Source organism: Microcaecilia unicolor, chromosome 1 (assembly GCF_901765095.1).
Source record: "Microcaecilia unicolor chromosome 1, aMicUni1.1, whole genome shotgun sequence".
NCBI lineage: Eukaryota > Metazoa > Chordata > Amphibia > Gymnophiona > Siphonopidae > Microcaecilia > Microcaecilia unicolor.
This window is the reverse complement of record NC_044031.1, coordinates 605698523-605725361: the sequence shown is the minus strand read 5'-3', so window position 1 is coordinate 605725361 and position 26839 is coordinate 605698523. Positions and strand designations below refer to the sequence as shown.

Here is a 26839-nt window from a genome sequence, read left to right as displayed (position 1 = left end):
CAGCATCCTGTCCAAACAGCGGCCAATCCAGGCCAAGGGCACATGTCAAGCTTCCCAAACATACAAACATTCTATACTTGGAATGCCCTCCCGCGGGAGGTGGTGGAGATGAAAACGGTAACGGAATTCAAACATGCGTGTGATAAACATAAAGGAATCCTGTTCAGAAGGAAGGGATCCTCAGAAGCTTAGCCGAGATTGGGTGGCAGTATAGCACTGCGTGAGTCTGGTAGCGCTTTGGAAATGTTGAGTAGTAGTAGTAGTAGTAGAACCGGTGGGGGGAGGCGGGGCTGGTGGTTGGTAGGCGGGGCTAGTGCTGGGCAGACTTATACGGTCTGTGCCCTGACAATGACAGATACAAATCAAGGTAACGTATACACAAAACGTAGCACATATGAGTTTATCTTATTGGGCAGACTGGATGGACCGTGCAGGTCTTTTTCTGCCGTCATCTACTATGTTTACTATGTTTTACTGTGTTTACATGTTAATCCTGTAATTGTGGATTTTTCTCAAGTCCATTTAGTAGCGGTCTATGGACTTGTCCTTTAGGAAACCGTCCAAACCCTTTTTCAACTCTGCTAAGCTAACCGCCTTCACTACGTTCTCCGGCAACGAATTCCAGAGTTTAATTTTGCGTTGGGTGAAGAAACATTTTCTCCTATTTGTTTTAAATTTACTACACTGTAGTTTCATCGCTTGCCCCCTAGTCCTAGTATTTTTGGAAAGCGTGAACAGACGCTTCACATCCACCTGTTCCACTCCACTCATTATTTTATATACCTCTATCATGTCTCCCCTCAGCCTTCTCTGCTCCAAGCTGAAAAGCCCTAGCCTCCTTAGTCTTTCTTCATAGGGAAGTTGTCCCATCCCCGCTATCATTTTAGTCGCCCTTCGCTGCACCTTTTCTAATTCTACTATATCTTTCTTGAGATGCGGCGACCAGAATTGAACACAATACTCAAGGCACAACTTAACATAGTAACATAGTAGATGACGGCAGAAAAAGACCTACATGGTCCATCCAGTCTGCCCAAGATAAACTCATATGTGTATACCTTACCTTGATTTGTACCTGTCTTTTTCAGGGCACAGACCGTATAAGTCTGCCCAGCAGTATTCCCCGCTTCCCAACCACCAGTCCCGTCTCCCATCACCGGCTCCGGCAATAGCTTAAGACATTTAAGATATACACCTTGTTGTAGAATCTGCACCGATTTCGGCACGGATCTCTAGGTGCACTATATAGAATCTGGGGGATAGTAGGGCATTTGTTGCTTTCATAAAAATTATTTAACCTCAGCCCCAACACATCACCGCCTGTATCAAGCAACAAGTTTCCAATACAGCAGCACCGCTATATCTGAGGTATATTTAGACTTGGAAACCAGACTGATTTAAACATTATGGCAAGTATGTGAATGACAGCCACATCTTTCTCTCTCTCTCTCTCTCTCTCTCTCTCACTGCCCCCAATCCATTCTCACCATCCTGCTGCACTTGGAAATCAAAGTCAAAACCTCTGAGTTCCAAGGAGAGCCTCCCACTGGAAAAAAAAACTTTAACTGGGGGATGCTAGAAAAAAATGCTGACGTCAATGAACAAGTAAACCAAGAGGTCTGGTTCCCGTGTTCCTCGGGAGTAGATGTTCTGTCACTGGATTCAGGAATCTGGGAGCCAGCTCAGAGAAAGTGCAGCTGTACTTGCTGATTCAAGCTGGGGTGAGTACCTCTCCTGCTTCTCAGGCTGAACAGAGAGCAGGCACTGCTCTCCTGGGGGACTTCTCTCTTTAGAAAAGCTTGGAGAAGGAGGCACGTTGGGGATGCCAGATTCTGAGTTTCACACAGTCTTTCTGAAGCATGTACCTAACAGAGCCAGCTTTTTAGATAAACCTGCAGCGGTAGATCCAGGAGCTTTTCTGGCAGCCAGGAAGCATCACTGCCTACTTCTGCAACAAGCCAAGCAGCATGCGATGGTAAAACCAATTCATTGCTAATTAATGATTCCTTTTGGAGATGTCCTTAAATGTGAACACTTGCTGATTTTGAGTTCAATTTAGTATGAAAATCAATAGGCTCTCGTCAATAAGTCCTGGGCGGACTTCTACAGTCTGTGTCCCAAAAATGACAAAGAAAGATCAGCATCAAGTATACGTTTCTCGTGCCACGTTCATTGTTGGTTTACTCATGAATTGAGAATGAGTGTGACGATTGGGCAGACTGGATGACCGTTCAGTTTTCATCTACCATCATCTACTACGTTTCTATGTATTTTTTTAAAATTGTTTTTAGAATATTTATGCAAACTAATTATTCTGTTGCATGCATTCTATGAGTGAACATTAAATAGATAGATAGATAGATAGATAGATAGATAGATAGATAGATAGATAGATAGATAGATAGATAGATAGATAGATAGATAGATAGATAATATCTTCATTCTGTGCATATTAAATAATGAACTGTTCAATTTGTCAACCTGACAAAAATGGGGTGTATTATGCACAACATAAACAGCAGAACTGTGACAACAAAATTATCCCCTTGTTTGCTAAGCTGTGTTGCAATACCGACACAGCCCATTCAAAATGAATGGGCTATGTCAGCATTAGCGCACGGCAGCCGCTAGCGCAGCTTAGTAAACAGGGAGTTTAGAGTTTAAATAACCATAGGCTGAGCTGTCTCATTTTCTGGTCCTATGACTAAAACTTACCTTTTTTTGTAGTGCTTATAAGATGTAGTGTGTGTGTATATATATATATACACACACACACACACACAGAGAGCCCTGTACAGATACACCTGAGAGATGGTCCCAGATCTGAGGAACTGACCGTGTATTCAATAAGATACAGCAGGGCACATTAGACTGTGCTGGGCATCTTTAGAAATAACTATCTTTCCTGGAGCTCAGAAAGGAAGATAATTATTCCACTAATTCTATAAGTTTCCATGCACAATTGTACATTTAGGGTCAGATTCAGTAAATAGCACTCAAAAATCAGCACTAAATGCTACTCTGTAAAGGGTGCTCTGGGCTGAGAACTCTTTCTAGAATTCCAAGTAGCACCGCTACACCCAAATTTTGGTGTGAACATTTACGTCAGCTGAAACCTGCTGTGAATGCCGGTGCCCAACTCATGTCTTCTGTCACCATACACTTTAATATCGTATATACCTCTACACAGGAATAAAGTGTCACAGAAAAAGTTTTTGAAAGAGGATGTTTACTAGGACTAGAGGGCATGAGTTGAAGCTACAGTGTGGTAAATTTAAAACGAATCAGAGAAAATTTTTCTTCACCCAACGTGTAATTAGACTCTGGAATTCGTTGCCGGAGAACGTGGTACGGGCGGTTAGCTTGACGGAGTTTAAAAAGGGGTTAGATAGATTCCTAAAGGACAAGTCCATAGACCGCTATTAAATGGACTTGGAAAAATTCCGCATTTTTAGGTATAACTTGTCTGGAATGTTTTTACATTTGGGGAGCGTGCCAGGTGCCCTTGACCTGGATTGGCCACTGTCGGTGACAGGATGCTGGGCTAGATGGACCTTTGGTCTTTCCCAGTATGGCACTACTTATGTACTTATGTACTTATGTAGATATTACAACACAAGTGCTGCAACTCCAACATGTCTTTAGGAACACCGTACAAATTGTCATCGATCCAAATTTTTTTTACTTTTTTAGTTTATTAACTTTTTTCATATACTGCAATTCATCTTTTAGAATAACAAGAGACACTTAGCTTCCAACAGCAGTCAGAAACAGCCGACATGGCCAGGTTTCGGTTTCTTCTTCGGGGAAGAGGTCCAATTTGTTGCATCTGATTTCTTTCCTACCACCTGACGAAGAAACCGAAACCTGGCCGTGTCAGCAGAGGTTCTGACTGCTGTTGGAAGCTAAGTGTCTCTTGTTACTTTAAGAACAAAAAAAGCACCAAGGGCCTTCAAAAAAAGGGAATCAGAACCTTTAATCATATATGTTGATGAAACAATTCTAAAATGGACCCAACACGGTCCGTGTTTCAACGCACAGATTGATTCCGTGATTGAAGGAGTACGTTTGTTCAATAGAAAATTTCTCTGTTTAACCATGCGCAAAGGGACCACACGGCGTTGCATTACATTACTCTTTACTACAGCATTGAGTATCACAAAACTGCTGCACGTTCCTTTGCAATCTATTGTGACCCCTGATGCAGGCGCTGTGAGCCGAAACACGGACTGTGTTGGGTCCATTTTAGAATTGTTTCATCAACATATATGATTAAAGGTTCTGATTCCCTTTTTTTAAGGCCCTTGGTGCTTTTTTTGTTCTTGTTATTTTAAAACATACATTGCAGTATATGAAAAAAGTTAGGGGCCCTTTTACAAAGGTACGTAATGGCCTACACGTGTCCAGTGTGCACCAAATCAGCATTACCTCCTGGCTACCGTGTGCCCCAGGCAGTAATTCAGAATTTGGCATGCACCAAAAGGGTGCGGTAGACAATATTTTCTACCACTTGGCGCTTATCCTGAGGTAGATGGCGGTGTGCATGCGCTGCATGCCTACTGCCCTGGTAGTGCATGAGACCTTACCGCTAAGTCAATCAGTAGCGGTAAGGTCTCAGGCCAAAAATGAATGCGCGCTGGTTTTTATTTTGCCGCACATCCATTTCTGGCCCCTTAAAAAAAAGGCCCTTTTTCCAGGACACGGTAAAAACTGGACCGGTGCATGCACAAAAGATGCGCTTGCATTACCACAGGCCACTTTTATTTTTGTTACATTTGTACCCCACGCTTTCCCACTCATGGGAGGCTCAATGTGGCTTACATGGGGCAATGGAGGGTTAAGTGACTTTCCCAGAGTCACAAGGAGCTGCCTGTGCCTAGGGTTACCATACGTCTGGATTTACCCAGACATGTCCTCTTTTTGAGGATATGTCCGGGCGTCCGGACGGATTTGGCCAGCCTGCCCGTTTGTCCGGATTTCTAGACAAACAGGCGGGCTGGCGGGCGGGAGTGGGACTCCCCTCCCCTCCCCTTACTCTACTATCCCTGGTGGTCTAGAGGTACCTCTTCATCTTCGGGGCAAGAAAGAGCCCCCTCTTTCCTGCCCGGAGCGCTGCTGCTAGCTGCCCTGCATACTGTGAGTCTGGCTCTTGGCGTTTCAAAATGGTCGCCAAGAGTTGAAGCAGCCTCGCAAAACTTCAACTCTCGGCAGCCATTTTGAAACACCGAGAGCCAGACTCACAGGATGCAGGGCAGCTGAGCTGGCAGCAGCGCTCCAGGCAGGAAAGAGGGGGCTCTTTTCTGCCCCGAAGAGGTACCTCTAAACCACCAGGGATAGTAGAGTAAGGGGAGGGGAGGTGATGGGGGGAAGTGGAGATGATGGGGGAGGGAAGATGATGAGGGGAGGAGGGGGTGACCGGGGGAGGGGAATATGCGTCAGGGGCGGGGCGAGTGTGTGAAAGGGGCGGGGCAGGGGTGTGAAAGGGGCGGGGCAAGTGCCCTCTTTTTATGAGGACAAAAAATGGTAACCTACCTGTGCCTGAAGTGGGAATTGAACTCAGTTCCCCAGGACCAAAGTCCACCACCCTAACCACTAGGCCACTCCTTCACTTTTTGCCACAGCTTAGTAAAAGGGCCCCTACATAAGCTAAAAAGTAAAAAAAAAATTGGATCGATGACAATTTGCACAGTGCTGCTAAAGACAGGATGGAGCTGCAACACTTGTGTTGTAATATCTGAACATCCTCTAGTTTATGGTGACAGAAAACATGATTTAGCTACTGGGAAATTATTTATGGCGTTATAGGTGTCCCTGCACATTGAAAGTTTTGCCTGTTTATTTATCTCTTGCTGCCCAACTCAAGGCATTTGGGCACATATATGGGATTATTCTATAACACTGCATCCAAATTTTTGGAATGCCCCAACCTTCCCGTGCCCCTCCCATTGCCATTTTCCTCAAAGGAGGAGAGTGAATAGTGCCGTGCCGCAAGGATCTATACTGGGACCAGTGCTATCTAACATATTTATGAATGATCTGGAAATCAGAACAAGTGAGATGATTAAATCTGCAGATGACATTAAACTATTTAAAGTTGTTAAAACACATGCAGGCTGTGAAAATTGCAGGGAGACCTTAGGAAACTGGAAGATTGGGCATTCAACTGGCAGATGAAATTTAATCTGGACAAATGCAAAAGTGATGCACATTGGGAAGAATAATCCGAATCATAGTTACCTGATGCTAGATTCCAACTTGGGGGTCAGCAGCCAAGAAAAAGATCTAGGTGTCGTTTTAGATAATATGCTGAAATCTTCTGCTCAGTGTGCAGCGGCGGCAAAAAAGCAAACTGGATGCTAAGAATTATTAGGAAAGGGATGGTGAATAAGACCAAAAATACTATAATGCCTCTGCATCACTTCCTGGTGCAACCTCACCTTGAGTATTGCGTTCAGTTCTGGTCACTGTATCTCCAAAAAGATATAGTGGAATTAGAAAAGGTTCAAAGTAGAGTGACCAAAATGTTAAAGAGGATAGAATTCTTCTCATATGAGGAAAGGCTAAAGGGGTTAGGACTCTTCAGTTTAGAAAAGTGACGGATGAGGGGAGATATGATTGAGGGCTACAAAATCCTGAGTGGTGTAGAAAAGGTAAACGTAAATTGATTTTTCACTCTTCTAAAAAGAGCAAAGACAAGGGCACACTCAATGAAATTATATGGAAATACTTTTAAAACAAATAAAAGGAAATATTTTTTCACTCAAAGAATAGTTAAGCTCTGGAACTCACTGTCAGAGGATGTGGTAACAGCAGTTAGTGTATCTGGGATTAAAAAAGGTTTTGACAAGTTCCTGGAGGAAATGTCTGTAGTCTAAAATTGAGATGGACATGGGGGAAGCCACTGCTTGCTCCAGGATTGGTAGCATGGCATGTTGCTACTAATTTGGGTTTCTCCCAGGTACTTTTGACCTAGTTTGGCCACTGTTAGAAACAGATGGACCATTAGTCTGACCTACCATGGCTATTCTTATGTTCTTATGTATTATAGTTATTGCCAATTAACTTCAGTAATTGATTGTTAATGTTAATTCATTGATTGTCAATGACTTGTTAACCAATTTGTTGTGTATTCATCTTGGATCTGTGTGCATATTTGGGTGCCATGTATAGAATCCAGGGTTCAGCATGCAAAGTTTTATATCCAAGTTATAGAATACTGCCAGTTATGTGCATAACTTAATATAATTAGCTGCTAATTAGCATTAATGACCACTTATAATTGATGTTAATTGGCACTATTTGGCACCAATTATCAGTTTCGCACATTATTGCACTTAGATGTCCTTTTACTAAGATGCACTAATAGATTTAGTACGTGCAAATGAATTAATGTGCATAAGCACCATGCAGCCCTTAGGTATATGATGGGTTACGCGACATTTAATGCACACTGATCATTAGCATCAGCTAAATCCATTAGTGCACCTTAGTAAAAGGACCACTTACTGCAAATTGCACACTCAGAATCATGGACCTGGTTGGATCAGGGCTGTGCCCACTGTTCCTGCTAAGCTCAGCCGGAATCCTACGACTGCACTGCTGACAGTAGGAGGTGGTGCTTCAATATTGTGTTTTCAATCATTAGGGACAGGCAGGTTTGTGGAGTCCTGCAGAGCTTGCCTGTCCCTCACTATTGGAAACGTGTTTGTGAAACAGCGCCCCTCACTGGCAGGACCATAGGTGGAAGACTCCCGCTCAACTGTGGCTGTGCCTACCACTTTTGCACACAGGATACAGAATACTAACAATTACATGCCTAATGGCCTACAGTTAGGTGTGAGTATTTATACCAGCCATTGAGCTGATGTAGGTGGGCCTGAGTGGGCACAGGCCCTCCCATTCTTGACTCAGGCCCACCCAGCGACGGCACCCCAAATCAACATCTCTCCTCCTCCACGGTGTCCCAGCATCTGCCCACCTGTCGCTGAACCCTGTTCCTCCCCAGTGTACCTTACAGGCTTCTCCATCGCCTGCAGTGGTTCATTATTGCTGCCTGCACCAGCCCCGCAGGCTTCCATCAGCTGTCTCCCACCCTCGCTGATATCAATTCCTGTTTCCTTTCTGGCTGGACCTGGCCAATGGAAGCCTGCGGGGCTGGCACAGGCAGTAATAATGAATCACTGCAGGTGCTGGGGACACCTATAAGGTACACCAGGGAGGGATGAGGCTCAGCAATGGGTGGGCAGATGCCGGGACACCGGAGAGGAGAGAAATTGATGGGGTAGGTGCAAAAAAAAAACACCTATAATTTTGTTTAAATATCTACGGGGGGGGGGGGGGTACATGGCATGGCGTAGCATGGAAGGACCCATTCTAAGTTAATGCTGGCCCATGCCAGCAAGCCACTTCCTGTGTGCCTGCTCCCACAGTCTGTCCTCTCCTCCTTCTGTCCATGCTGAGAGTCAAGACCCAGATGATTGCATTAATGTGATGTCATGCTAATACAATCATCCAGGTCTTGGCGGCACGCAGAAGTAGGGAAAGACAGACCCGGAAGCAGGCAAGTGGAAGAGCAGCCTAGTGGTAAGTGCAGTAGACAGTGAACAACAGGACCCAATTCCCACTTTAACTCTTTAATTCCAGTACAAATATGTGAACCCTCCTGTAGGTTTTCTCTGTTTCTGGAGGGCTCACAATACAATATGAAGGGGTCTAGGTGGGCTATGTACCTGGGTCCATTTATTTGAAGTACGCTGCACTGACCACTAGGCTGGGATGGCTGTGTAGCCAGTTTACCAGGGATGCTGGCAGACAAACATACCTAGGGCTTGTTTTTCTACCTTTTTTTCCCTGGGAGGTTTTATTTTCAAAAATGGTACTAAAGATGGACATTCTAAGCATGAAAACATCTAGCTCAAAGGCATAATCGAACCAGAAATGTAGATGTTTTTCTGGTTCGATTATGGCTTTGAGCTAGATGTTGTTTTGAGACGTTTTCGGCAAAATGTCTCAATTCGGACTTCAACGTCATATCGAAAATGCCCTTCCACATATCTACTTTGGGTGTTGAGAAAATTGAAAGGATTTGTCCCATGGAAGGTATCTAAGGCTCTGTACTACTACTACTACTCACTCTGCACGTATTGATATATAAGCATTTTTAAATGAAAGGATTAGAAGGAGATATATTTATCAGTAGACTAAGAATATCATGTAAGAGGGAAACAGTTGCCAACCCCCAAAAAAGCAAGAGGGATATTAGCAAACTTCATGTCATTTTCAGAGGGTGAGCAAGTCCTGGTTTTACCCCAGTGAATTTATGCAATTAAGTTACAATTTCTCTAAGAAAAAGAGAAACTAAATATCCAGCGATCCAATGGGGTACAATTCTGGCTTTTCCCTCATTCTCTCAAGCTGGCATGTAACCATTTTGCAACTCTAAAAGGTAGCAATTTACCCATAGTTATGATGAAGGTTATGCAGGTGGAATCTGAACCTGCATCCACTGGTTTAACAAGTTTATGCCTTGCCTGTAAGCATGCTCCAGTGTGCTCCACAGCCACTCTGCAGCCTATGCACCAACCACGAAGCGCTCCAAAGACTCAAAGACCTTAACGCTCTGACAGGCAACTTGTGAAAAATATGTTAAGATGCAGTCATCAGACGTATATGCAGCCACCCAATATCAGAAGGGCTGATCAGAAATCAGTTTCAGCTACAATCATGTACCTCAATTGTGCCGATTCACTATGTAAATGTACTACTGTAGTAAATTGGCACTTATAAGGTTCATAATTATACCTGAAGCTGACAGAAGCATTTTTCAGCCTTTACTAGCCATATTGGGTGACCCCCATATTTATTTTTGTTACATTTGTACCCCACACTTTTCCCACTCATAGCAGGCTCAATGCAGCAGGCAATGGAGAGTTAAGTGACTTGCCCAGAGTCACAAGGAGCTGCCTGTGCTGGGAATCAAACTCACTTCCTCAGTTCCCCAGGACCAAAGTCCACCACCCTAACCACTAGGCCACTCCTCCACTATATATAAGTTTGATGACTAGTTTTGAGATCACCTTGTTTTTTTATCCACGTATTAGATAGGAGTGTCTGTGCCACTTTTGTTTTTTGGCTGGAAAGTATATTAGATGACAGACCATAAAGAAATCGTTAAAGACATCATTGAAAGAAATGTATTTAAACTAGAATATCTCATTCTGAAGACAATAAACAGTACACTTCCTCTACTAATCCAATGTAAACATTACTTAGCATTTCAGAAAAAGAGCAAATACCTTTTCACAGCTAAAAGCAACTGCAGTATGTCATACTAACTACTGAAGAGATACAGATTTCTACAGTGCAGTCTGGGGGTCTGGTACAGCCAAATATGGAAAGTCTGTGGTGGTGAGGCCGAGTCACTTTCAGGATGGCACAGCAGATATCAGCAGGGCCCACCATCTTGTCCATTCAGTAGATGGCGCTGTGCTAAGCTAGTATTCACTAAAGCAACGGTTCCCACGGCACCCTGGTGCGCCACGGCGAACTCTCAGGGGTGCAGGGGCAAATCCTGACCTCCCTCCTACCACCACAATCCAGCATCACTCCCTACTTTTCCCTCCTGCAAGTCCAGAATCTGCTGCTTCCTTTTTCTTCCCCCGCTGCCGCTGTAGTGCTTGCAGCTTACATTTTCAGGCTGTCCGGGATTCACACAAGAACTCCGGGGACATCCCTATGCGCATCTGGCCCTCACAACAGGAAGTTGCATCAGAGAGGGCTGGACGCAGCAGAGGGAAGGCCCTGGAGGGATTACCTGTGTGAATCGCGAACAAACCGAAAACGTAAGCTGCAAGAACTGCAGCGATCCTGGACCTGAGGGAGAGAAGGTAACGAATGATGTTGGATTTGGGGAAGGCAGAGGTGTGCTGAGCTTTCAGGGAGGAGAGGTGTGCTGGAGTGAGAGGACAGGGCTGCAGGGAAAGAGAGACCCATGTGACCAGGAGGGGGGGTGCAGAGACCTATGTGGCAGAGGGGAAGGGGTGCCTCGAAAAATTTCTCAGATACTAAAGGGTGCTCTGCACAGAGTACCCATTACAGAATATTAATGTAGCATGCTTCCTGTGCCTAATGTTGGGAGCAAGGACTTACGCCTGCCAAAAGCTGATGTAAATGCTCACGCCCAACTGATGGCAGCTAGGCATGCAAATCCAAGCATTCTATAACATCGTGCCTAATTTCTGGGATTGCCTCTGACCCGCCCATGGCCATGCCCCTTTTTGAGTTGCATCCTATGAAATTTAGGTGCGCTTGTATAGAATGGGGCCTAGGGCAGATCTGTGCGCAACTTTTAATTACTGCTAATTAAGTGCCAATTAATTCCAATAATTTATTGTTAGCACCTAATTGACTAATTAGTTTCTGCACGCATCTGGGATCTGCACTCAAATTTGGGTGACCTGTACAAAATCTGGGGTTAGTGTTTTTGCTTGGCTTAGCAAGTTTATTGCCCTTGGGAAATCAAGCAGAATAATTATTATTTTATCTGAACGAATGTTTCTCCCACTGCTCCAGGAAGCACACACCATGTTACAGAAGAAAAAGATGAGAAAAAGCACACAGGATGCAAGTTGCAATGATAAAGTAATACCATGTATTACCATTTTATAGCATAGTGCTTAATTATAATAAGACTAGGTGTTATGACATGTGGAACTTTAAACCATTTTCTTGGGACATTCCATAGCGGCCCTGTGAGGGTGCATCACCAGTGTTGAAGTGATTCAAATTGCCATGAGTGATGGTAGCACATCTATTCTGCATTGTCAAGCAAGCGTAAAAGAAAAGCTGAAAGTTCATTTCCAGAGATATTTTACTACAATGGAGTCTGTGAGCGTTCACTAACTGGTGCCACAGAATTTGAATATAATGACCAGGGCCATGTGGTCTGGCCTCACAGGGCACAAGGGAGGCGGAGGAGGGGAGCAAAATTGTATCCTGTTCCTTGCCTCCCCTACTTGGTCATGACACAGTAGGCAGGGTGAGTGTGCCAGGAGCGGATCACATAGGGTGCATTTCCAGCTGGTGATACTCCTGATAATGGCAATATATCCAAGGCCCATCTAGTCTGCCCATAACAGGGGTTTCCTGCACTGACAAACATAGAAAACAAAAATCCGAACTCAGCAAAATAATTCATTCTTGCAAAAAATAATTCTCTATAAAAAGATGCAGTTCTAAAAGCAACGCCTGCAGCAAAGAGCACAGACTTGGAACAGCCAAAAATCAAATGCTTAGCTTTATGACAATGAGATTAGCAAACTGGCCAGTCGTAACTTTCTAGAGCTCCACAGTTTGTCTAAAGATTCTCTCATTAATCCTGGGTTTATCCCACAACGCCTAGGAATCTTGCCACAAGACAGCTTACTTTGCACATTTTGTGACAGAGATTTCCAAATATTTATTTTTTATGGGTAAAAAAGGGAAAATGTTGTTACAAAATAATAAAGGCACAACCCGCAGCTTACATAGAAAGAACAGAAGTCATCTTTTTAGTACCGCTGCAATCCAAGCTGAAATAATGGGGAATGCAATGTGACAAACAGCAACATTATGGAGCAAAGCAGATTTGTACTTATCACAAAGCATGATGTCAAGTAAGCCATTACAGGATATTTTTATGATAACACATAGGGGCTCTTTTACTATGCAGTGCTAGAAAGTGGTCTGTGGCAGCCCCAATATGGGTCTTTCCTGCGTGTAGCACTGCTGGTAAAACGCAAATTTTTCTATTTTCCAATAATGGCCAAACGCTAATATCTCAAATTCAAAATATTTGACAGTGTTGAAAGCTGTGGTTAAACCAGCAAACGGTGAATTTATACAAGTGGAGGAGTGGCCTAGTGGTTAGGGTGGTGGACTTTGGTCCTGGGGAACTGAAGAACTGAGTTTGATTCCTGGCACAGGCAGCTCCTTGTGACTCTGGGCAAGTCACTTAACCATTCATTGCCTGCCGCATTGAGCCTGCCATGAGTGGGAAAGTGCAGGGTACAAATGTAACAAAAAAAAAAAAATAAGTAATTGAGAGCTAACAAGAAACATAGCTCACTTGAATATAAACACAAGGCTTTTATGAGATGTGACAGTATTCATCTCAAGCATCACATCATTGGAAAAGTGTGGCATGAATATTGCTGAAAGACATCAAAGCAATAAAGAAATCAAGTATTTATGGATTATACAATAACGACCCAGTGTGAGGCCTGAAGGACAGATGTTTCTGAAGATTTAACAGAAGATATCAGTAGTGATTGACAACGGGACTATTGTACCATCAAGTTATAATGAAGAAAAAGATTGTTATTTCATGTCAAATTCAATGGTCTTGTAACTCTGTGGGAATAAGTATTACGTTGTAATCTGCATAATTAGATTAGGCATTGTGTGGTATGATTGATTAGTATGAATGCAGGTGTGATTTAGAGGAAAATAAGATTTGATAATGGTCATGGTGAAAATTTATGCACAGAAAGGATTTGTTATAAGCAAATAATAAAAATCATATAGTTTTTTGATTAAAATTGATAACTGGTTACTTTATGGCAAAATAGTAAAAATTCAAAATTAGAGAAATTTCAGCAAAAAGACAAAGGGGTAACTAAACAACCCAATCGCAGCTGAAAACAAAACTATATAACTTCAAATTATATCATAAAAGGAGGAGAAGGACCTCAAAAGTCCAACCTCCCTGTTTACTAAGCCATGCTAGCAGTCGATGTCTGGCTTAGTAAGCAGAGGGGCAATACTGGTAACTTCAAATCTCATATACCAATATTCATGAGATTCCGTTATTAGCATCGGTCTGAAAAACCTCCTCAAACATTTTTTTTAATCATTCATGTGCACAAACATGTCAAAATACAAAAGGATTTCACTTTTTCAAGCTAAGTTGCTTATTACATAATTATGACTGCAATTTTGTGATTTTGAAATCATTTTGTATTTTCAAAAATATGTACTGAACTTTTGAGGTCTTTTTCCTCCTTTTATGATATAACTAGCCGTTGAGCCCGTAAAAACGGGCTAGTAAAGGAAGGGGGGGTTGAAAGCCCCCCCCCCCCGGATAGGTCGCCGCCGCCCCCCCCCCCCCCCCCCCCCCGGAGTCCCCTCCGCCACCCCTCCACCCGGGCCGGGTACCTGGCTTTACTATTCAAACCGCCGGAACGCAGCACACAGCTCATCTGAGCTGCCGTCGGCCTTCCTTCTTCTCTGCGTGTGTTCCGCCCTCGTGTGACGTAACATCGGCGAGGGCGGGACACAGGCAGGTAAGGAAGGCCAACGGCAGCTCAGATGAGCTGTGTGCTGCGTTCCAGCGGTTTGAACAGTGAAGCCAGGTACCCGGGCCAGGTGGAGGGTGGGTGGCGGCGGCGACTCCAGGTGGGTGGGGGGAGCGGTAGCGGCAACCCTGGGGGGGGGGAGCGGTGGCAATGGCAGTTCCCTCACTCGCAGGTTCCCTCTCTGTCACACCCCCGTCATCACGTATTGACGCAGGGGCGGGACAGAGAGGGTCTCTACTGCGCATTTGCGAGTGAGTACGCCTCTTGCCATTTATATGTTTGATTTGAAATTATATAGTTTTGTTTTTGACTGTGATTGGGTCATTTAGTTACACACGCTAATTTCCCCATTTGTGCATGAGCTCTCACCGCCATCTATTTTGTAGGTAAGCGATAATGAGCTAATCCTGCACTAATCAGTTCATGCACAGCCATGCCCACATGCTAACCGAATAACATAGCTGTGCTCACCCCCGCCTCCAAACACACCCCAGTGCTAAAAAATACATTTAATTTTTTAGCACACGGGTGTCGTGCACCAGTTCCAGAAGTACCACAGGACACCTGAATACATTTTAACATGCAATAAGTACACGTTAGTGCTTACCGCAGCTTAGTAAAAGGGTCCCATAGTTTCTCCATGGATGATATTGGAATATTAAAATACCAAATGGCCTGGCTTTGTTTGAGTTGTAAGTCAGCTAGGAATGTGCATTCCATTCACCAGTGTGCCTTAAAAAATGCAGTGCATGTAAAATGTATTTAATACGCATTAACCTATGAATTAACATGCACACAATCAATTTATGCACCTTACAAAGTTTGTATTAAACCGTGCCTGTCAAATGAACCAAAAGAAACACCTGAAAATCAAGAACTTTTCATGAAAAGTCCCAAAATGAAAGAACAACGTTTTGGTCAAGCAAAGATAAGAGGAGAGACAGTTTCCCCTCATGCAAAGCCCTATCGAAATTTGACCCAAGTCAGGATATCAACTTCATGAAAGGAATATCAGTTTTATTAGACAAGCAACATTTTATGTGCATTGATAACACTGTCAAAAATATGTTTGTGAGCCCTTGGCCCAGAGGTGGCCTCGTGAGAATCACCCAACCACCTCTCGGTAGACCGAGTCCCCTCAGAACTAAGAGTACTCCAAAGAACCGGACTGGGCCACAAGTGGAGATGAACTGAGCAGCTTTAATGGTAGCAAAACACAAGGCAAAAAGAGTAGCCAAACAGCACAGAAAGAAAACAAGCAGCCTAACTACACAATCTAACCTAGCTGGAGCAAGGCAAACATAAACATAAAATAAGGTAAAGTAGAACAGCCTAGCTGTTACGTCTAGTACGTCTCTAAACACTGGCTGCAGCAAAGCGTTATATAAAGTAGCAAAACCCGAGCCGGCGCTCCCAGGGCTGGTGAAGCGAAGAAGCAAAACCCGAATCGGCGCTCCTAGGGCAGGTGAAGTAAAAGCCGAAGGCAAAGCTTTCCTCCTCAGGACAACCAGGCTTAAAAGTAGGCTTCACAGGAACAGCACAAAAGGTGAAAGCTGTAGGAAGAGCTCTTATTCCTCGGGACTACCAGGTTTGGAAGCAGTCTTCCACTGGAACACAGCATAAGGTGAATGCTGTAGGCAAAGCTTTACTCCTCAGGACTCCCTGGCTTAAGTTGGAAGCAGACTTCCACTGGAACACAGCATAAGGAGAAAGCTGTAGGCAAAGCTTCAGGCCACGGCCTCGCAAAGACACAGTAGTAGGAACTAGCAGAGGCCAGGCAGGCCTGGGCCCCACCAAGGATAATTGCCAAAACACTGAGCACACTCAGAAGCAGCTTAAGAAGTGCTCAGTGCTGATGACATCAATAGCTTGGCCTCCACCACTCTATGGTGACCCCACAGGTCACTGACTGGAACTGCAGGTAGTTTTAGAAGGTTAAGAAGGAGGAACAGAGTACTGACGGTCAAGGCACGGACGTCGGCGATGATGACTGTGACAGAATGGACCTTGAAGAGCTCTGATTATATGGGAACCCAATGTAGTACTGACATACCAGTCAATATTCAAAATATTTTAAGCAGGCAGAAAGGGCTCCTGCTCACTTAAATTGTACTCTGCAGACTGGCCATCTAAATTGAGCAGCACTTAACCAGGCAGTACCACTGAATATCAGATCTGGCCAGCCATTTTTTAAGGCCGGAGAGGAGCATTCCAAGAGTGAAGTTGGGGAGGATCTGGCAGCTATGCAGGTTCCAGAAGGGTGGAGTTGGAGAGGAGCTGGCAGCTAGGTGAGTTCCAGAAGGGTGGAGTTAGGGATTTGCTGGCAGCTAGGTAGGTTTCAGAAGGGTGGAGTTGGAGAGGAGCTGGCAGCTAGGTGGGTTGCAGAAGGAAGGAGATGGGGAAGAGCTGGCAGCTAGTGGGTTCCAGAATGGTAGAGTTAGGGAGGAGCTGGCAGCTAGACAGGTTCCAGAAAGGTGGAGTTGGGGAGGAACGGGCAGCTAGGCAGGTTCCAGCAATATTTAGTGCCATTGCCAGCCAAGGGATTAGCCACAGGTGGGCCTGGGTGGGCCTCGGCCCAGCCAGGAATAATGCACCCCAACCAACAATGATCCCTGGCTGGCTCTATCCCTTCCCTCCATTCCTACCCCATCCCATGAATCCAGCACTTCTCTTTTTTCCTCCCTGCTTCTGCTGCGCTGCTTCCAACTCACAGCATTGGTGCTACCTGGCAGTGATTCACACACACACACAGGCCGATTCTGGTGCTCCCTCTGCCATGTCACAACCTCTCTGATGTAACTAGGGTGGTGGACTTTGGTCCTGGGGAACTGAGGAACTGAGTTCGATTCCCACTTCAGGCACAGGCAGCTCCTTGTGACTCTGGGCAAGTCACTTAACCCTCCATTGCCCCATGTAAGCTGCATTGAGCCTGCCATGAGTGGGAAAGCGCGGGGTACAAATGTAACAAAAAAAAAAACTTCCTGTTCAGGACGGGACACAGCAGAGGGAACTCTGGAGCTACTTCGAGCATGTGTGTGTGAATAGCTGCTGGGTAGTGCCAATGCTGTAAGTTGCAAACACTGCAACAGAAGCAGGGAGAGGAGGAAAAAATACAGAGGTGCTGGACCATGGGCTGGAGGAGAATGGAGAAAAGTGCTGGACTGGTGGAGAGGGTCACTGGAGGGAAGGGACAAAAGTGCTGGACCTGTGGGGAGGGGGTGTTGGAGGGAAGGGCTGGCTGGCTAGCTAGAAAAGAGGGGTTGGACCTGTTTAGGGGGGGGGGGGGCTGGCTGGCTGGCTGAAAGGATGGGAGAGAGGTGCTGGATCCATGGGAAGAGGTCTGGACGGAAGGGAGAGAAGCACTGGGACCCATGGGAAGGGGGCTGGAAGAAAGGGAGGGAGGTACAGGACCCATGTAAGGGAGGGGTGGCTAGCTAGCTAGATGAAAAGGAGAGGTGCTGGACCCATGGGAAGGGAGCTGGAGGGAAGGGAGAGAGGTACTGGACATGTGGAAAGGGGGCTGGCTAGCTGAAAAGGAGAGGTGCTGGGCCCATGGGAAGGGAGATGGAGGGAAGGGGGAGACAGGTGCTGGGCCTGTGGAAAGGGGGGCTGGATAGCTGGAAGGGAGAGAGGTGCTGGACTCATGGGAGGGGGAGGCATACTGGCTGGAAGGGAGAGAAGTAGTGGACCTGTGGGAGGGGAGAGGGAGGAGGGAAGGGAAGGAAAAGGAAAGAGATGCCAAAGCAAGGAGATAAAGGAACAGGGAGTCAAATACTAAACCCACATCATAAGTGAGAAAATGATGGAGGGCAGGCAAGACAGATGCTGGGGGAGGGGGGTGGAGGGAAGAGAAGCTGGATGGGGTAAGTCAGAGGGGAGAGTGGCACGTTGATGTGGATATAGGCAGCAGAATAGGGTGGGCCACAAGTGCCATGGCTCCACCAATATTTTGCCCAAACAGTATCGGCAACTAAGGAGTTTCACTCCAACTGAAAAAGATGTCATTCTGCCTCTGGGTGTGGGGGAGAAAGAGAGGGGAGAAGCTGGACAAAGGTAGGTATACAGAAACAGAGAAGAGATGATAGGCATGGGGAGAGCACAGTGATAAGGACAAAAAGGGGAGATGCTGCATGGGGATAAAATATAGACACAGAGGGGCAATGTCAGACATAGGAGGGGATATATGGAGGTGAGATGCTAGACATGGGAGGGCATAGGAACACAGAGGGTGATGCTAGATAGGGGGAGGTGATAGGAACATAGAATGGTGATGGTGGATGCAGGGATATGGACACAGGGGAGATGCTGGACAGAGAAATATAGGGACACAAAGAAGGAAGATGTGGAATATGGGGAAAGATAGGGACACAGAGATGGAAGATGGATGGTGGGCATGGAGAGAGAAGAAATGTCAAATGGACAGGAGACCCTAGCAAAAAAGTTAAAAGAAGGCGGAAGTAGAAACCAGAACCTGGGACCAACATGATTTAAAAAAAATGACCAGATAACAAAAGGTAGAAAAATAATTTTATTTTATATTTTGTGATTAGAATATGTTACTGTATATTTGAAATGTACATCCTGCCAGCTCTGGTGTTAGACATGGCTGGGGCCCAGGGCAAAAATCTGGGAGGAACCGCAAAGCCCACTACAAGGCTGCATCTTCTTCAGGTTACATCAAGCTTGGGGTTCTCTCTGGCCAGGGAGCCAAGGGCAGTTGCCTTCCTCTAACACCACCCCTGGCATATGCCATCTTACATTTTTGCACAGTATAGGAAGAAATGCATCTCTTTCTATTTCTCTGGTGTCGTACTACATGAAAGGTCTGGCTTCTTGGGATTTCGGTTTAATTTGTTTATATTTGTGGTCATCTATTCTGTATTTGGCATTTGTGTTCTGTGTGTGTGACCAAGGTATTCTGCTAGTATGAATTTTCGATGTAGCATTCTGTAGTAATCTGGCATTGTGGTTTGTTCAGTTTTCCCAATAGATGTATTGATATTTTAGGGCCTCACTGTAATATTTAGGGCCCTAAAATATCACAGGTAGAATCCTTCTCTGTTATTGAGATTACACTAGAGACAAATATGGTGAGTTTTATAGGGAAATGTCCTAGGAGGGCCAGGGGGCTCTGTGGATGCAGAATGTATTTGGCTTCAATAACATATAAGACAGAGCTTCCCAAACTGTAGGTCAGGACACCAAATGGGATCACGACTTGAGTGAGCTCTCCATAGGTACATAAGTATTCTACATCTCCGGGGAGAGAGGGGGTGTCACACAATTTATTTGGCCACTATTATGGGGTCATGGCTACAAAAGAATTGACAAGCCCTGATATAGGGGAAACATATGTGTGTTGGGGGACCATGGCTCAATGGGGACTGAAGAGTACAGTCTCTTGGACGTCCCCTATCCTCAGTGTGGCCTGCACTGCTACCCTCATTGAAATTATTGGGAACGAGGTAAGGGTGGAGCATGGGGTGAGGCAGGGCATGGGTGCATCAGGTGGTGAGTTTTTTCTTTTTTTCAAAATGTTTGCAACCTTAGTGCCCATCCAACCAACCTGTTGGCCCACCCAAAAATTGCCTTCTGGCTATGCCACCGTTGCCAGCATAGCTAAGCGGCCAAATAGGACCACAGAAATAGCAGTTCTAATTTGGTCATTTCGCTATGCGGCTGATGGCATTGAATATCAGCTGTCATCCACATAAATTGCAGATCCTGGCCTGATCCCCCTCCCTCTCAACCCCTTCTAGTACTACGAGGCTTGCGCTAAAGGTTGCAACAGCGAATATGAAGAGACAGCAACAACGAGCAGGAGCGTGTGTGCTTTTCCCACTTGACCATCAAGGATCAAGCAGATAGGTTGTATTCTGTTTGAAAATATATGTGAAATGGACATCTGTTTGGGATCTTCTGACTTGGATGTCCTTTCAAAAATGCCCCTCTATGTGTCTTTATAAATAGCACTTAAGTAGGCGTCTACTTGCCCTTTTAAATCATTCTTGAAATGTATTACCTGATTTGGTCTTTCATATTTGGGCATTCCATGTGCTGGACCTGAATCAAAATACTGCTAACTGATTTCTGATTATTTTATTCTAGTTTCTCAACTTTTTGGCTATAGGTTTAGCTACCTGATATATCTATTCTCTTGAATTTATTGCTTAATTAATTTGTCCTGTGAATCTGTATTGTGGTGCACTTCTCTGTCTTCTAACCCTGCCCCCCTCCCAAAAAGACAAAACAAAAAAAAACTCTTTCCTTTCCTGCCTAGCTCTGGTAGTAGAGAGGATAGGCTTTTCTAATCGCTTCTTGTCCTGTAGCATTCTAACTTTTGTGGACAGGTTCTGCCAGTCCTAGGCAAAAAACCAACAAAAAAAAAAACAGTCTCCCAACTGCTTATAATTTTGCATTTTACATTGATGAAACTACTATAATTATTGGGAATATTTAGATTTACTAAAGGAAAGTTATATTCTAGTAGAAATTGAGCATTGAATCAACAAATTGTTTGATCAGACTGGTCACACCTAGTGAACTTTTTTTTTTTTTATACAGCACTTGGCTGACCCACTGTGACTTACAGTGTTTCAAATGTCTGAGTGGGTGCCTACCTGGGTAGCAGTGACCATCAAACAGTTTGGTTTGATATAACAGCTGAAGTGGAGGGCAGCCACTCAAAACTCAAAGTCCTGGATTCTAAGCATGCTGACGTTAGTAAAATGGAGGAATACCTGAGGAAGGAGCTTATGGGCTGGGAGGACATACGAGAAGTGGAAGCTATAAATATGGCCACAAACCTTTATGTATGAAGAGTAAATAAAAGCAAGAGAAAAAGGAAACCGATATGGTTCTCCAAGCAAGTAGTTGAGAAAATAAAGGCTAAAGAGTTGGCATTCATGAAATACAGAAAAACTCAAGAAGAGGAACATGGAGAGGAATACCGGATAAAACTGAAAGAAGCCAAGAGAGAGATACGTCTGGCGAAAGCACAAGCGGAAGAACAAATGGCTAGAAATGTAAAGAGGGGCGACAAAAATTTCTTCAGGTATATTACTAAAAGGAGGAAGACTAAAAATAGAATTGTGAGACTGAAAGATGCTGCGAATCACTATGTGGATAATGATGAAGAAAAAGCTAATTTGCTAAATGAATACTTTTGTTATGTTTTCAGTGAAGGAAATCCTGGAGAAGGACCACGATTGACTGGCAAAAGTACATATGAGAATGGAGTGGATATAGCACTGTTCACAGAAGAGAGTGTATATGAACAACTTGAAAATCTAAAGGTGGACAAAGCCATGGGACCGGACGGGATCCACCCCAGGATATTGAGGGATCTCAGAGAGGTTCTGGCGGGTCCTCTTAAAGATTTGTTTAACAAATCCTTGGAGATGGGAGAGGTTCCGTGGGATTGGAGAACAGTGGATATGGTCCCTCTTCACAAAAGTGGTGATAGGGAAGAAGCTGGAAACTACAGGCTGGTAAGCCTCGCTTCGGTTATTGGAAAAGTAATGAAAGCGATGCTGAAGGAAAGGATAGTGAATTTCAAGGAAGCCAATAAGTTGCAAGATCCAAGACAACATGGTTTTACCAAAGGTAAATCGTGCCAAACAAATCTCACTGAATTCTTTGACTGGGTGACCGGAGAATTGAATCAAGGATGTGCTATAGATGTAATCTACTTAGACTTCAGCAAAGATTTCGACACGGTTCCCCAAAGGAGGCTCTTGAATAAACTTGACAGGCTGAAGATAGGACCCGACATGGTGAACTGGATTAGGAACTGGTTGTCGGACAGACGCCAGAGGGTGGTGGTTAATGGAACTCACTCAGATGAGGGAAAGGGGAGTAGAGGAGTGCCTCAGGGATCGGTGCTAGGGCCGATTCTGTTCAATATATTTGTGAGTGACATTGCCGAAGGATTGTAAAGGTAAGGTTTGCCATTTTGAAGATGATACCAAGATTTGTAACAGAGTGGACACCCCAGAGGGAGTTGAAAACATGAAAAAGGATCTTCAAAAGTTAGAAGACTGGTCTAATGTTTGGCAATTAAAAATCAATGCAAATAAGTGCAAAGTGATGCAGTTAGGGAGTAGAAATCCAAGGAAGACCAAAGTTCCCGGGGGCGTGTAGGAGGCGTAGCGAAGGCAGGTTTTGGGCGTGCCTAACACATGGGCGTCCTCGACGCATAATCGAAAAAAAGGGCGTCCCTGACAAACACTTGGACGACTTTACTTGGTCCTTTTTTTCTTACGACCAAGCCACGAAAAGGTGCCTGAACTGACCAGATGACCACCGGAGGGAATCGGGGATGACCTCCCCTTACTCCCCCAGTGGTCACTAACCCCCCCCCCCTCAAAAAAATATTTTTAATATTTTTTTGCCAGCCTCAAATATCATACCCAGCTCCATGACAGCAGTATGCAGGTCCCTGGAGCAGTTTTAGTGGGTGCAGTGCACTTCAGGCAGGCGGACCTAGGCCCATCCCCCCTACCTGTTACACTTGTGGTGGTAAATGTGAGCCCTCCAAAACCCACCAGAAATCCACTGTACCCATATCTAGGTGCCCCCCTTCACCTGTAAGGGCTATGGTAGTGGTGTACAGTGGTGGCTAGTGGGTTTTGGGGGGCTCAGCACACAAGATAAGGAAGCTATGTAACTGGGAGCAATTTCTGAAGTCCACTGCAGTGCCCCCTAGGGTGCCCGGTTGGTGTCCTGGCATGTGAGGGGGGCCAGTGCAGTACGAATGCTGGCTCCTTGACCAAAGGGCTTGTATTTGGTCATTTCTGAGATGGGCGTCCTTAGTTTCCATTATCGCCGAAAATCAGAAACGACCATCTCTAGGGACGACCTAAATGTCAAGATTTGGGCATCCCCCACCGTATTATCGAAACGAAAGATGGACACCCATCTTGTTTCGATAATACAGATTTCGACGCCCCATCGCCAGGACGTCCTGCGAGAACATCCTCAGGAAAACTTGGGTGCCCCTTTCGATTATGCCCCTCCATGTGATAAAGAAACAGCACCCTCTACTGGCAGGACTGTAGATGGAGGACTCCCGCTCAGCTTAGAGGGAACAGTGGGAAGGTACCCAATGAATTTTACTGAGTAATGCAGTGTCCCCTAAACTAACAGGATAGAAACCACAGGTTTCACTTCTTCATTGTTTGTAACCGAGTTGTACTTCCCACTGAAGAGTAAAACCAAGTTCCTTGGTTTATCTCCTACAGTTAACCTGTGCATACAGCAAAAACATCAGTTGCTTCCACCAAACACTTGTTATTCTACTAACTCATAAAACTTGAATCATCTTCTGTAAAAGAAAAAAAAATGAGACTACAGGAATTTAAAGTTCATTCCAAAACATAGTAACTGAGTTCCATTCTTATGATCCCAGCAATAATCCAGGAATTACATTCAATTAATCCCAACTATGTTTTTGGTTTATCAAAACCCATTTCCATTGGATGTATGATCTTTGTATCGAGAACCAATTTACAACCTAAGCACAGCCACAGGATCAAAGAGCTTTTGACAATTCTAGCTGCCTCAAGGAACCTAATTAAATAGCCATGTAAACAGCAAAATCATATCATCATCTTAATAAAAGCTCAAAAAATGATGTGAAAATGTGGCCAACTAGTCTGGATATCTTTAACTGGACACAAGCTGAATATTACCATTATCTGGTTAGATTTTAAAACTGCTCCACCATATGTCCAACTCCCCACACTCTGGAACTCACTAGCAAAAAGGTTTCACCTAACTAACATGGAGGGCTATAATTGAACGGGGCCAGCCATCTATAAGGGCGGCCATTTCTAATGCCGGCCCCGTCAAGCGGCGTACCTGACTGTATTATCGAAACAAGATGGCCGGCCATCTTTCGTTTCGATAATACGGTCGGGGCCGGCCAAATCTCAACATTTGGCCTGCCCTTAGAGATCGCTGGCGTTAGAGATGGCCGCCATTGGTTTTCGCCGATAATGGAAACAAATGGTGGCCATCTCAAACCCGGCCAAATTCAAGGCATTTGGTCGTGGGAGGAGCCAGCATTTGTAGTGCACTGGTCCCCTCACATGCCAGGACACTAACCGGAGCCCCCCAAATCCCCCCCAGGGGGGCACTGCAGTGAAATTCATAAAATGCTCCCAGGTACATAGCTCCCTTACCGTGTGTGCTGAGCCCCCCAAAACCCACTACCCATAACTGTACACCACTACCATAGCCCTAAGGGGTGAAGGGGGGCACCTACATGTGGGTACAGTGGGTTTTGGAGGGGTTTTGGAGGGCTCCCATTTACCACCACAAGTGTAACAGGTGGGGGGGGGGATGGGCCTGGGTCCGCCTGCCTGAAGTACATTGCACCCACTAAAACTGCTCCAGGGACCTGCATACTGCTGTGATGGAGCTGGATATAACATTTGAGGCTGGCATAGAGGCTGCCAAAAATAATTTTTGCATATATTTTTCGGTGGGGGGGGGGGGGGGGGCCTACGACGTAATTTTGAGCCAAAGGCGGCTGTAAATGCTAGTGAGTTAGGCATGTAAATGACAGAATTCTATAACATCGTGCCTAAATTCTGGGAACACCCCTGACCCACCCATACCCCCTTTGGAGTTCCATGTTCTGAAATCTAGGTACACTGCTATCCACAGATATTTAGCGGATGGTAGCCAGTTATCCCCCACTGAGTATTGGCAGATAGATTGTCAAGCACTATTTATCCGGTCAGCATCTGTTCTAGCTGGTTAAATAGCACTAAATATCGGGTGGTATATATTGTTTGCTACTTTATGTTTTATATTTTACACATTTTCCAACTGCATGTGCAATTTCTTCTTAAGTTAGTCTCCCTCTTCATCCATCTAAACTCCTGTTACTCTCTCTTATAGGTCTATGTGTTCCACCTCTGCTTGTCTCGCTTACTGTCTATTAAGATGTTTTAGGGTGCATTGTGCCTCTAATTATATATTAACTAGTAAAAGAGGCCTGTTTCAGAGCAAATGAAATGAGCGCTAGCAAGGTTTTCGTCGCCAACACCCCCCCCCCCCCGGCCAACCCCTTTGTTGTTCTGCCATTGCTCCGCCCCCAACATCATGACGTTTGACGTGGGGGTGGGGCCCGGAGCGATTCCCCATCTCCCTCCCTGCCAACCCCTTCGTTGTTCTGCCATTGCTCCGCCCTCGAGGGCGGGGGCCGGAGCGATTTTGGTGGCTTCACCACCACGAACCTTCGAACCTTTTTGAAGGAAGTCAGGGTTCGGCTTCATTGACGTCAGTGTCCTCAGAAAGTTGAGGGTGAGTTTTATTATAGTAGATGTTTTAGTATGCTGTAATGAGTACTATTTGAATATGTTGCTGTTGTAATTACATAGAAACATATAAGAGTAGCCATACTGGGTCAAACCAGTGGTCCATCTAGCCCAGTATCCTGTTTCCAAACAGTGGCCAAGTCAGGTCAAAACTACCTGGCAGAAACCCAATTAGTAGTAACATTCCATGCTACCAGTCCTGGGGCAAGTAGTTGCTTCCCCATGTCTGTCTCAATAGTAAACTACAGACTTTTCCTCCAGGATCTTGTCCAAACCTTTTTTAAACACAGATACACTAACAGTTAGCACATTCTTTATAGAATACTAGCTAGCCATTATCAAAATATTGTGGGGGTGGTTAGAATCCTGAAAGGTAATGGAGTGGTGGAGGGAGGGCTTGCCCTGATTTCATGTTGTCAGTGAGAGAATATGAATAATACACCCTTCATACTGACAGTAACCCCGCTTTGCCTGGAATGAGTGAAGCCATGTTGTGCAGAACCAGCAGACCTAGTCCTGACATTTACCCCACTGCTTCCACAGACTTGGAAATCTGCCTTTCTTTGAGAAACTAGACAAGAGTAACAATAATGCTAATTTCATTTTTGATAGTGTGTTGATCTGGGTGCAATACAAACAATGCATAGATCAATGGCCTCAGAAGGAAGAAAGCTCAATAAATTCAAAACAACCCCGTGTATTACAACTCAGCTATAGAATCAGGGCAAACGAGGAGGCAAATCCCCAGACAGAAGGAAAGCCGTCTACGGATACACTGGGGGAAGACCAAGGACAGATCAGCCTGTCCCTTCCAACCCAGAACTTGCTGGCAACCCTTATCGTTTCTTATCGAAACACTAACGTTCATTACTGTTGAAATATTTCCTTTCTTCCCATTAAAAACAGACTCTCATAAATTCCCAGGAAACATGGCTGCTGTGAAGTGACATTTATACTCCCCCGTTAGTGACATGCTCTTCAGATGATCCCTGATTTATGCCTGAATAATCTGTTTAGTTGCTCTGCTGCCTGCAGATCCATGTATCGCCTGCATCAGTCCTTTGATTTATTTTTTTGCCCATTTAAAGACATGCAGGGAACTAATACATCTGTAGCTCTTCTCTGTAAGGAGAAGGTCATTAATCTTACTGTACTGCCCTGTCTGGTATCCTCTACCAA

At 44.9% G+C, this 26839-nt stretch overlaps 1 protein-coding gene across 1 annotated transcript in view; it reads left to right on the top strand.

The window, feature by feature from the left end:
- Nucleotides 1-1669: 1669 nt before the first annotated feature.
- Nucleotides 1670-26839, top strand: part of GPR20 (G protein-coupled receptor 20) — a 60774-nt gene continuing 35604 nt past the window's right edge. Inside the window, exon 1 of the mRNA XM_030190218.1 lies at nt 1670-1721. The gene's annotated coding sequence lies outside the window, so the exon portion shown is untranslated. The remainder of the gene's footprint in view (nt 1722-26839) is intronic.